Source organism: Gallinula chloropus, assembly GCF_964237585.1.
Source record: "Gallinula chloropus genome assembly, chromosome: Z".
Lineage (NCBI taxonomy): Eukaryota > Metazoa > Chordata > Aves > Gruiformes > Rallidae > Gallinula > Gallinula chloropus.
In genome coordinates, this window is record NC_140089.1 from 30389864 (window position 1) to 30403177 (window position 13314).

Consider the following 13314-nt stretch of genomic DNA (forward strand, 5'->3'; position numbering starts at 1 on the left):
GTAATGAATTGCATCTCACATGCATTTGATTTACTACACAGACTCTGATTCTCCTTACTAGTTCTTCCCCCTTCCCATCACCTCTCCCTTGCTGATAGGTTGAAGAAAAGAAAGCTGTAAAATACTTTTTTTAAAAAATATACACTATGACAGAGGCTATGAAATGCCTCTTTGAAATCAGCATGCTCATAAATGGGTATATTAGCTGGAACAGCTGAACATTTTTTACTCAGGAGTAGCACAGCATTTCACATCTTACCCACATTACAAACCATCTGTATGAGATCCCTTTTAACGTCCTTGCCTTCTAAACAGATTGCACTGTACTTGACACCTACTGTAACTTGATCATGTGCCAAAATACTAATTTCTGCAGCTGAGGGGATACTACTTGGATGATTCAGGAAGGAACAGACCAGAAAGGCCTTGTAAAAAGTATTTTACTGTTAACAGTGTTTCATTTTAATTTAATTGTGAAATAATTTGGCATGGAAGAATTTCCAGTGTTTATGTAGCTAGGTTTCCCCATGCCTTTCATGTTACTGCCAGCTGATGGGATTGCCCTTCAGGTGTGGAATAAATTGCTGTGGGTTTGCTCTTCTGGCCTTTGAAGAGTTTTTGTGAAGTAATACTTCAGCAGTTCAGGTCCACTTTGATGGTGTCCCAGTATCCTTCCACTGGAAGCAGAAATGTCTGTTTAAAGTTGTTCACCTTTGACTCTAAGCAACTACTAATGAGCCCAAAAGTAGGCAGAGGTCATCAGGATAAAAACAGACTATCTAGCAACACATAGTGGAAGTTCTAAATCTTTCCTCCTTGGAATAAAAATGGATACAATATCAAGAATATAGGAGGCATACCTTTTTCTAAGCCTTTTACACACACTGGTTGGTTTTCTGCTCCTTGGTTTAGTTTGCCAGTTGAACATCCAAGTTTGTAGCTGCAACACTACTACAGTGCCAACATACCAGCTAAACTGTATCATATGAAGTATTTCTGGACCCAGAAAGTCATGTGTTCAGGCGGCTTGCTATAGAATAAGAAGCACCAAGAACTTCCTCTTGAGAAATATCCATTTTCTAAAATATTTTATACAAGATTTCCATGGTGCAAAAATCACTCTCTCAAGGGAGGAGTTGCTGTAACAAATTGTTTTGCCTTGCACATGAAAGTCATTAGCCATTTTATATGTAAACTGAAATTCATATACAGTTCTTTGTAAATAAGCTTGTGGTGAACTTAAAATTGCACTCACATACTAACAAAAAAAAATAAGTCAAGTTCTGCAGTGTTATATATGTGATTCAATCCTACACTTTTATATAGGAACAAAGCAGAAGTGTGCCAAAGAGAACTGATTCAGAAAAGAAGAAAATACTCACTGTAGGTTTTAATAAATTGCACCTTAAATGAACAAGTCAACGAGACGTAATACTGTATTTAAACATTTTAAACTATGTGGAAGTGTTAATCTAAGTATTGGTATGTTTATACAAAATAGAGAAAATGTGGGGATTGAGTAAATCAGTCTTTTAACTGTGCAGAAATAGTGTGTGTTACAGGAGGGAAAAAACCAGTTTCCACAACTAGCCTATAATCTATATGCTTTGTCTTTGCTTTTGTAAGACACCCTTTTATGGTCACCCCATTATGTAATCACCCTGTTACAATGTACTGTGAACAGTGTTCCTAACATTCTAAATAAATACCTTCTCTCTGCTTTTACCATACTCCTCACTGTACAATGTTGAGCTCACAGAATCACAGAGTGTCTGGGGTTGGAAGGGAACCTCAAAAGATCATCTAGTCCCACCCCCTTCCAGAGCAGGATCACCTGGATAGCTCACCTAGTTCCCTTAGCTGTGGCAAGAAAAATAAAACCAGTTTGATTTAGGATTTATGTCATCGTCTCTGGTGACTCAGATGTAGCTTTGGCAAGAATTTCTCCATTCTTTTTCCAGTAAAATAAATGCTTTAGAGCACAGTGCTGAGACTGCAAGAAGGCCTTCTAACTACAGATGATGTGGACTGGGAGTACACCAGTAAATACGTGCTAAGCAGGGGATCAATTAATTATTATTCGTTTATGTGGATCAGATTCAACTAAGCATGTGCTGATGGTGCCATCTATTTATCACCAAGAGAGCAAACCACATACTGAAGGTGCTGTTAGGTCCAAGGGTGCTTTCCCTGACACAGTATTCTAAGCATGTACCTTCTGTGTATGTGGAAACCTTGCATGGGCAACACATCCTCTTCTCTATAGGGTCTTGGTCTTGGTCCCATCAGAAAGCACCAGCAGGTTTTGGCTGTTTACACCATGATGTGCCTTCAGGGTCTTTGGGGCTACCACGGGACTGGACCCTGCATTTTGAATACCACGTGTGGCTTTGAAGTCATGAATGGCAAGGTTATCTACTCACATGCTCTCTCTGCAATGCTCAGACTTGCAGCCAGCTCTGACACTGAGAAAAGAAAGCACCTGGGCATAAGCATAGAGAGGTCTGTAAGCGTGCACGGGTCATCTCTGTCAGAGCCACAAGTGTTCAAACCACATAAAACCAACCACGACGCGTGTGGTTCACTTGTTCTTCAACCTTCCCTGATAAGAATAGAAACTGGCCAGTCTGAGTTCTTGGTTGAGGACCAGCCACACCCCTAAACTCTTCTATCAAGATACAGAAATATATATAGCCCTAAAAGCAAAGGTATAAAACGGGTGAAGCATGCATTAATAAGAGGTAATGGGATGAATAGAGCAGGTCGGGATCCTGCGCTTGACCAGGCTGCAGAACAAGCACTGCATGACTTGAAGAGGAACACCAAAACAGTGGTGGGGCACCGACATGTCAGAATGTGCCTGAGAGACACAGACCCCCCTCAGGAGGCCATCAAGGGGCCCCTGGTGCAAATCCTGTCACATACAGAGACCCATCCTGAGAGCTGGACCAAAAAACACCTGAAAGGACTCCCAGACGGGCAAATGAACCAGAACTGGCCAATGAGTATGAGTATGGCCAATGGCCATGAGCCACAAACTGGATTTGGAAGTGTCACACACAGAGGGTGGCTGGTGGGGGTGCTCCCTTTGCCAGTGGTTGGGGGGGATCCTCTAGCTACCCCAATATGGGGTGCAGACAGCTGCCTAAGGCTGATGTGCTTACAAAGGTTTCGCTGACTGTGGGGTAACTGGGTGCATGCGAGGCCTTGTCTGCCTTCCTGCCTGGGCCTGCAGCAGCCAAAGAAAGGAGAGACTGAGGGGGCATTTTACCCTGAAGAATGTAAAGAAAGGTGTCATCTTGGTGGGGAAGGGAAGGGAAGGGAAGGGAAGGGAAGGGAAGGGAAGGGAAGGGAAGGGAAGGGAAGGGAAGGGGAGGGGAGGGGAGGGGAGGGGAGGGGAGGGGAGGGGAGGGGAGGGGAGGGGAGGGGAGGGGAGGGGAGGGGAGGGGAGGGGAGGGGAGGGGAGGGGAGGGGAGGGGAGGGGAGGGGAGGGGAGGGGAGGGGAGGGGAGGGGAGGGGAGGGGAGGGGAGGGGAGGGGAGGGGAGGGGAGGGGAGGGGAGGGGAGGGGAGGGGAGGGGAGGGGAGGGGAGGGGAGGGGAGGGGAGGGGAGGGAAGGGAAGGGAAGGGAAGGGAAGGGAAGGGAAGGGAAGGGAAGGGAAGGGAAGGGAAGGGAAGGGAAGGGAAGGGAAGGGAAGGGAAGGGAAGGGAAGGGAAGGGAAGGGAAGGGAAGGGAAGGGAAGGGAAGGGAAGGGAAGGGAAGGGAAGGGAAGGGAAGGGAAGGGAAGGGAAGGGAAGGGAAGGGAAGGGGAAGGGGGAAGGGGAGGGGGAAGGGAAGAAGGGAAGGGTCCATCCTGAAGCTGAAAGCAGGTTGGAAATCCTTAAGCAGCACATTACCAGTACCACTCAAGATACTGCAAAACACACTGGACATGTTTCCAAGGTTGTCCCAAACAAGCTGGAAATGTCAGCAAACTGGGAAGGCTTGGGAATTATTTGTATTCAAATAAAAGCCATAAAAGAAAGAGGCATGTTACAGCCCTGGAGGGAAAAGCTACCCAGCCTTACAAAAGAAAAAGAGGGGCACCAGTGTGGTGGTTTGACCTTGGCTGGAGGTCAGACGCGCACCAAAGTCACTCTATCACTCCCCTCTATAGCTGGCCAGGGGAGAAAATATCTATTGAGAGGCTTAGGACTCAAGGACAGGGAGAGATCATTCCACAATCAGTGTCAAGGGCAAAACAGACTCAACACAGATTAAAATGCATCTGTTACCCAATGAAAATGGAATAGGACAATGAGAAATAAAACCAAAACTTAAAAGACCTCTCCCTACCCTTCCTTTCTTCCTAGGATCAACTTTATTCATGATTTCTCTCCCTCCTCCCCACTCCAGGTGGCACAGGGGGAGAAAGGGAGTGGGGGTTACAGAATTGTCTGTGCCACCCCTTCCTTTTCAGGGGGAGGACTCCCCACACTGTTCCCATGCTGCAGCATGGGGTCCCCTCTCATGGGACAGTCCTCCATGAACTTCTCCAACAGGAGTCATTCCCACAGCAGCTTCAGTTCTTCACACACTGCTCTAATGTGGCTGAAATGGGGTGCAGACATTCAGGAACTGGCTTCTCCAGCACAGTCATCCATGGGGTCCCACCAGCAAACCTGCACTGGTGTGGACTCCAGTCTCCATGAGCTGCAGGTCCTGCCAGGAGCTTGCTTCAGTGCAGGCTTCCCATGGGATCACAGCATTCTTCTGGTGCATCCACTGACACCGACTCTGGTGTGGGGTCCTCTATGGGCTGCATGTGGAATCTCTACTCCCCATCATCCTCCGTAGGCTGCAGGGGAATCTTTCCTCTGGCAACTGGAGCTCCTCTTTCACCCGCTTCTTCACTGACCTTGATGCCTGCAGAGGTGTTTACATCTTCTCACTCCCTTTTCTGGTATCAAAAAGCGGTTTCTTAGGTTTTTTTTCCTTCTTAAATATGTGATCACAGAGGCACTTCCACCGTCACTGACGGTTTCGGCCTTGGTCAGCAGTGGGTCTGTCCTTGAGCCGGCTGGTGTTGGCTCTACCAGACCTGGGGAAAGCTTCTAGCTGCTTCTTGTAGAAGCCACCCCTGCAGCTCCTCCAACACTACCAAAATCTTGCCATGCAAACCCAAAATAACAACAGTCTGACCAGGACAAGAAGAAGAAAATGAACAAGAAGCAAGGCAAACTGGTACAAAAGAAACAGAAAAAGCAGAGAAAGAGGCCCCATTCTACCTGTAGGAAAGAAAATATATTTTCAAAGGGATGGCTTTCAGTCACAGCTTCTCAGGAGAGTATACCAAATCCAAGCTGGATTTGTTTGAAGCGTCCCCAACACAAGCTTGCTTTGAGAAAAGCCTTTTTAATGAGGTGCCTTTGCTTTTCACTGATGCACAGTTGGACTTTTTCATAGATCTGAACACCCTGCTGTACCTTTGCTGCAAGACTGTAAAAGCTGACAGGTCCTACCCATGTGCTGGTGAGACTGTGGGCCTCATGAGTTACCCACTGGACTGTGTTTGCATCCAGCTGGACGTTAAACTGTGGGACGGGCTATCACACCCTCACTGAGCTGCTTCTTGATGGCAGCCATGGCACTTCATCAGCACATTTCTCCACGGGGTTGTTCTACAATTGGCACAGCCCAGCAGTGGGAAGGGGACACACTGGATCACACCAGCAATCAGCAGTTCAGGCAACAGTCAGCTCTGATAGCCCAGAGGACCGAACTATTTTGGCTGGTCCATTGAGACCTCTTCTTTCAATGTAAGATGTTGTTCAACAGTGTGAATGTAGAAACTGAGCTGGCATGTATTGAAGACAGCTTTTCCTTGGCCAAATCCCCAGCAGCAGGAACTGGTCATCACATAAACCTCGCTGATTGTGAAGAAAGTGCTGGTGGCACCTGGAGAGCATTTGGGGCACACTGGGCATTTCTTACAGCTGATGCCCAATAGCCAGTGCACCTGATGTGCATGAGAGTGTCCAGCCTACAAGCCAGCAGTCATACCGGCACCCAGGAAATCTGCACGGACTCCTTGTTACCGGGTTCACAGATAACGATGCTTTTCGCAGCTGATCTTCTAAGAACCCTTTCAACTTCAAGCATTAGGACATAGATTTTGCCCTGTGTGTGGACAGCGATGCCATCACATGCCAAACAAACGCCAGCAAAACCCAGTGCCAGCGTGGCAGCCCAATTTCGAGAGCATCGGCTGTGTGAGCAAGTACATCTACCCACAAGATGGGCAGCCATATGAAAGGCCATTCCTTACTGGGTGACAGAGCCACTGAGTCCTTAGGTGGCTACACCCAGTTTGCCTTTGACCTGTCTCCAGACAAAGAATTGCTGGTCACTGTTCCCAGACTAAAACAAGAAACCCAGGAGCCTAGGTACATTTGGCAGGGGCCATTATCCTCACTATCAAGGTGTCAGAATTCTCAAACATAACTCTGGGGAGGCCAAAAGGTTGTTGATTTGTTCTGCTGATGGAGAGGGTCTAGCAAAGTCCTAGAAATGTATCTTTTCGTTGGGAGCTGCTGTGTAATATAGACAAATGGCATTTGTCCTGCCACCAACAAGCACATCTCTGGGGACCAGCGGTGTGGGCAGTTTGATCCTGGGTAAGAGCTTTCCACCTGATTTTGTCGGAGTGGCCCAGTGATGCTCCCATATTGATCTGATATGGAAACCTTTAGCGACAGGCATCAAACACCAGTGCTGGTTTACACTACAGATCTGTACATAGCACACCCAGACTTTACATTTGTGATGTTTGGGGTGGTTTTTTTTTTTATTAGGCTTTACACTTTTCACAGAAAAGTGGCCCAACAATCACTTTTTGTTTGGCTTTTTTTAAGAGCCAGGGCTGTGTTCCTCTGCAGACATTTCCCAGACCTGTTATTCATGCAAAAGGAGGAAGCAGCTTCTCTGACACTGGAAACCATTTGGCTTAAAAGCCCCCCCTTCCCTTTCCTCCCCCCTGGACAGGAGGTTGATGAGTATATTTACACGTTACAGACTCTCAAAGAAGATGTCACCCGACACGACCTTCCTGTGCGCAGCCCACTGCATCTTGTCATGCAGCTCTTATGCTCCTGCCTAACAACCCTCCATCTAGTAGAGCCCTCACAGCTGCAAGCTCTGTAAGACTCCCAGCAAAACAGAAATTATTGTGACTGTCATTTAGATTAATTAAATAACAACAATTTTTATGTCCATAGCATTGGAATAGAAAACTGTAGGGTTCTGTGTACCCCATCCCTAATGGCTTTTGCAATAATGGTGGCTAGGCAGGAGGTCTCATCAAAACACAGTTCTCTCTGCATTGCAAAGCACTACTGATGGAGTCTGAAAATTTCACAGGCTTCCTATAGCATAAGTTAATAGTGCGGCTTTACGAAGAGTCACGCACGCTGGCAACTGCAAGATAGCACTAAGCACAGCCATCAGGTTCAAACAGATGGTGTAAATGAACATAAATCTGCTCTACAGCCCAAACAAATGTTCCATAACCTCGATGTAGTGACACTCAATCTAAATTAATTGAGCTGTGGTCGTCTACACATTGTCTAGCTGGTTTGGATTTGCATGGAAAGGTTTGGGGGGAGGGGGAAGGAAGAAGTGGGGGCTGCAGCACTGGCTTCTGTGAGAAGCTGCCAGAAGCTTCCCCCAGGTCTGAGAGAGCCTATGACAGCCGGCTCCAAGACAGACCTGCCACTGACAAGGCCGAGCCAATCAGCGACGGTGGAAGCACCTCTGTTATAACATTTTTAAGAAGGAAAAGAATCAAACCCACAAGCAGCAGCTTTTGTAGCCAGAGAGGAGTGAGAAGATGTGAGAAACTTCACAGACAGCAAGGTCACTGAAGAAGGAGGGGGAGGTGGTGCTCCAGGTGCCATAGGAGAGATGCCCCTCAGCCTGTGGAGAAGACCACGGTGAAGCAGGCTGTGCCCCTGCAGCCCATGGGAGATGATGGGAAGTGGAGTTTCCACCTGCAGACCATGGAGGGCCCCACAGTGGAGCAGATTTGCTGGGAGGACTTGTGACCCCGCAGGGGACCCACACTCAAGCAGTCTGGTCCTGAAGGTCTGCACCCCGTGGAAGGGACCCATGCCAGATCAGGGGCAGAGTGTGAGGAGTCCTCGCCCTGAGAAGGAAGGAGTGGCAGGGACAGCTCGTGATGATCTGACCACAACCCTCATTCCCTGTCCCCCTGTGACGCTTGGGGGGAGTAGATGTGGAATTAGGGAGCAAAAACAAGTCCAGGAAGAAGGGAGGGATAGGGGGATGTATTTTAAGATTTGGGTTTCTTTCTCATTGCTTTACTTTGTTCTACTTGGCAGTAAATTAGGTGGTTTTGTTTTTTCCATATTGAATCTGTTTTTCTCATAATGGCAATTGCTGAATGATCCTCCCTGTCCTTACCTTGACCCAGGAGCTTTTCATTATATTTTCTTTCCCCTCCTCTGCTGAGGTGGGGGAATGATAGAGCAGCTTTGGTGGGAACCAGGCCTCCAGCCAGGGTCAAACCACCACACTATCCTTGATCCTCAGAATCAGCCATTGCCACTGCTGAATGTGCCCCACAGATGCCATGGGATGATCTGCCACCTCCTGTCCCACTCCTGCTACGTCTGAGGGTGAGGTAAACCTGGGTGTTCAGTTGCCTCTTCAGTGCTTGGGAGTGCAGCTAGTGCAAGCCCTGAGAAACATCCTTGTTCTATTCAACTGCTTCTTGCTCTTCAGGGTGCTGCAGTAACTCCCACTGACCAAGCTGTCCTGACAATGGCAACAAGACCAGTCTTTAAGAAGGTGGGAGTGCACCTAAGACAGGTGTTATGCTAGCTAACTCAGGGTAACAAAATCTGTTTTGTGATATTTGGTACATGCAGGTAACACAGCAGTCACTGCAAAAGGAAAGAAATATCTTAAGGAGAGAAAAATAATGGTGTGCTTTGGTGTGAACTCTGAGCTCCAGCCAAGGATGAGCAAAAGCTGTGAGAGCTGAAGAGCAGCTTTGTCTGAATTAAAGGCAACTGGAGAAGCTCTGAGCTCAGTAGAAGCCCCAGCTTACAGAATAGCTCGATAAAGAGAAAAAACATTGCTCTAGGCAGAACGTCCAAAGCAGTGCAGTGCCTTGTAAAGACCCAGTGCAAGACTATAGTGTGAAGAACGTGTACCCTCTGAACTGGTGAAGAAAGCACAACATGTGGAGCAAACACAGAATGCAAGAGCAATTAAAGAGAATATGCACAGGAGCCTGGCCACCATGGATCACTTCTGGAGGGCTACCCACCCTGCAGCTGTTGGCAGGAACATCAGTCAGTCCTACAGCCTGGTTACTTGGTCCCAAGTACTGATGGTTCCTATCTTCATGACACATTGGCAGGACACACAAGAAAGGAAAAGAATAGAAGAAAACAGTGTATCTCAAATTCACTCCCACTTCAGGACTGACTACTGGGACTTACTACTTTAAATATACATAATTCTTCTGGGACTCCAGCAGACCTTGAAGAGTCTGTACTCAATGCTCCTCTTCCACCCTACAGTAGTTAAATGAAATACGTACCTGCACAAAGCCCAGTCTCTCAGCTTCTCTGCCTTTTCACATCCTCTTGCTTTTAGGTGGTGAGATATATGCTATTAACCCTTTTTTATAACACTCCCAACTTTTTCTCTCCATCACCCACTAAATGACTCATTCTTGCCAAAAACAAGGGTGAGCTCTGCTAATACCATCCCACATGGAGTTCCTTGTAGGATGACATCTCTTCTTTCCCTGTTCTCAGAGGTCCTGCTTCAGCTGTTTATGGACATACATACAAAAAGCCTCTTTTTGATCAATATGCTTTGCCTCCTTATTAAAAAGCCTAGCAAGGTAACTTGTTCTCCCTCATCAGAGTTGCAGACAGATGCCTCAGACGATTCACATCATTAGGCAAAAATGCAGCCCTCCTGTCCAGCAAGATTAAGATAAGAACTGCATTGCACTTTAGCAGGAAAAACATTGGCTCCCCTTTACCAAAAATCCTTTAATTTAAAATCCAGTGACTGTGCATTTTAGGGGGAATAGAGACTTCAATATAAAAGAGGGTCACAAGAACATCATTACAAACTATCCTCTGTAATAAAGGCAGACATGTGATTAATATCTTCTACTTATTCCCTGGTATTACCAATAGGGATCAAAAGCCTGCAAAACTTTGTCATCAACCCCAACATTCAAACAAAACCAATAAAAGAAGTCAGCAACCCAAATCAAATAAGAACAACTGTCACCATGCCACAGCAACAGGAACTAAAATTATAAAAGAAAATTACTCCACTATGGGTTTCCATGGTTACTGTACCTTGGTAATTTATTATTAAATGAGAAATAATTAGATGGTGATGCCACTTTCTGCATTTACAGAGGAAATCTAAATTTAAATTTGCCAGCATTATTTTCCCATGAAGACCCTGTTTCTCCTCACATATCAATAGGGAAATCCTATTAATAACAAAAACTTACCTCCATGTGTTCACATCCAGAAACACTGCCGATTCAACCCCAGGTCAGACATAACCCTTCTAGTCCCATGCCTGCGAAATCAGACAGCAACGCCCTGCTCCTCCCAGGTTGCCTATCTCAGCTTGCACTCCTTGCACCCTTCCTCGTCATGTCTGAATTCAGTTAGGAGATGCTTACTCACTCGTAAAGAGCTTTTTTTAGTCACTGTGGCTTCAATGAAGGACTTGAAGTGTTCTGATTACAAGAGGGACGTGCGATGATGTTTTTAATCCTTTCCCCATTAACTGTTCTTTTTAAGGGAGGAGCACCAAAAATAGAGTTCTCCTCAAGAACAGCCACTACAGAGCTTCCACTTCAGTATGGCAGGAAGAACTATGGAAGTATCTATGGTAAGGCTGCAGGACTGGTTACGATTTTAGGACCTTTGACGGAGGCTGCTTGAGTCTAGCTTGACTGTTGGCATCGAGATACCGCAGGCAGCACAGGCCTAGAAGGCTTCAGGCCATGGGAGGGGTCCTGGCTTTGCTATTGTCGGAACAACAGCAAATCTGAAGGCCTGAACCAAAGCCACCTGGTTCCCAGTTTGTTAGCTGCTATCCCAGAGCCTCACAGTCCCCAGTTAGTGAGGAATTTGTTCCAGAGAGAGCCCACAGAGACAAACGGTCCTCGTGTTGCTTTACTGTTCAAGGTAAGGGTTGAGCAGCTACCGAGCTCTTGATTTGGTTTGATGGCCTTTCACTGGCAGAGGATTGTGTCCGGCTTTTACAAGCAGCGCTTCGCCCTGCGTGCCGTGCTCAGTGAAGCCGTGCCTCCCGCCTGGCATTGCACCCCCCGATTCTGACTGACTTGCAGCCAGCCAGTCCTCCCCCTTGGAGAAAGGGCTGTCCGTGCCTGCTGTGCCTTGTTTCCTGGCTGTGTATTTAGTAGGTCATCTACTGGATGAGATCTTGCAGGGACAAAAGTCTGCCCCCCCTGCCAGAACAAAACACTCCCGGCAGATGAGGTACTTTTGTTTGAGTAGCAGGTGCTGCATTGGGCCCCCATAATTAGTCTCTTGACCTGAGATACTTGCGAGGTTTAATTGAATAAGCTGCCACAGAAGTTGGGATTTTGAGATGTTAACCACAGTTCTGAATGTTCTAAGCTCACAAGTGCTCTGCTCAAGTGCTTCTTCCTTTTCTGAGCTCTGTGACAGCCGGGGAACAGTCTTTCAGGACTGAGCCCTGGATGAGAGGTTACACAACTGAGTTGATGTGGCAGGAGACAGGACGTACGGGCCCATTCTGACTTCTTTGCCTTTCTCACTCTTCTCACCACACCCTGGCGTAGAATCTTCCTTTCTGTACACACAAAGACCCCTCTTGTGCTGTTGTGAGGTCGGTTCATGCCGGACTCATTTCTGCTGAGGTCTCAGTCTTCTTCACAGGGAGCGGCAAATGGCCGGTACGTGGTTGTACTTAAGGTGTGTTTGTACAGGAGTGAATGTCTCTGCTGGGCCCAACCAGAACAAGGACTCACACATCTGCATCACCAGAGCACAGGAACTGACTGCTAACATGATGCAAGACATCGGGGGAGAGGACAGAGGCCACAGAAGCCACACGAGGTCTTCCTCCAAACACCAGGGACTCCTTCTGTGACCTCTGCAGAGAAAGTCAGCAGCAGCCTTGAGCAGGCCTGAGCCTGGAGTCTGCTGAGTGCCAGTCAGGAAATGAGAAGAGGCCACTGTTTGCAGTCAGACACCTATGTGCTAAAGCTGCTGTGCTGTGTGAAGGAGGTGAACTTTGCAGAGTGTTAACGTCAGCGTTTTTGCCTGTCCTGTTCTGAACTCTGAGATGAGGAGAAGACTGAAGCATTGTAGCAACAGGTTGGAAAATATGAACAGAAACGGTCACAGGCAACAGAACAATCTCAGATTTGGTTTGGTTGGAAGAGGCCTCATGACACCATCTAGTGCAATCCCCCTGCTCAGGCAGGATCAGCTAGAATGTGCTGCCCAGGACCCTGTCCAGTTGGGTGTTGACTATTCGTCTGTCACGCTCCAGGGTTAGTTTCTCTGTTACCTTGCCTGGAATTCTGCTGAGGCTGGCCAGCCCATAGTTCCCTGGACCTTTCTTCTTGCCCTTCTTGTAGATAGGGGGAGGGAAGAAGGCATTGTGTATCTCAGTCTTCTCCGTGTCCTTTGGGACTAGCACACCTACCGCACTCAACAGGAGCCCTCTTGTTTCCTGGTTTTCCTTTTGCTGTTCAGGTACATGCAGAAGCCATCCTTGCTGCCCTTCCCATCTAGAAAAGTTGCCAGCTTGAACTCCAGGTTGGCCTCAGCTTTCCTGCTCCTGTCCCTGCAAGATCAGACAGCAACTCCCTGCTCTTCCTGGGTCACCTGCCCAAGCTTCCGCTCCTGACACACTTCCTTGTCCTACTGAAAACCACCCTTTTGCTGCTGAAAACTAAGGCTTATGACTTAGAGCGCTGTCTGGACGCTCCCTGGCCTGTGCAGAGAGTTGGGGGCCCGTGCAGGACACTGAGGGTAGAAGAGTTGCCCTCGCTGACAGCAGTGACACGTCACGTTATATTCCTAAAACGTGTGCATCTTTCTTGCTGTGCAGCCTGTCCTGAGACTTTGTTGTGTGAGAAGCCTGTAGTTACAAAATTAAATCTGAAATGCGAGGAAAACTGTGTTTTACAAGGAACGTTTGCATTGTTCTGTGCCCATACTGTGGCAGTTTTGAGGAGAGAAGAAAAAGAATAAGAAGGGGAGGACAA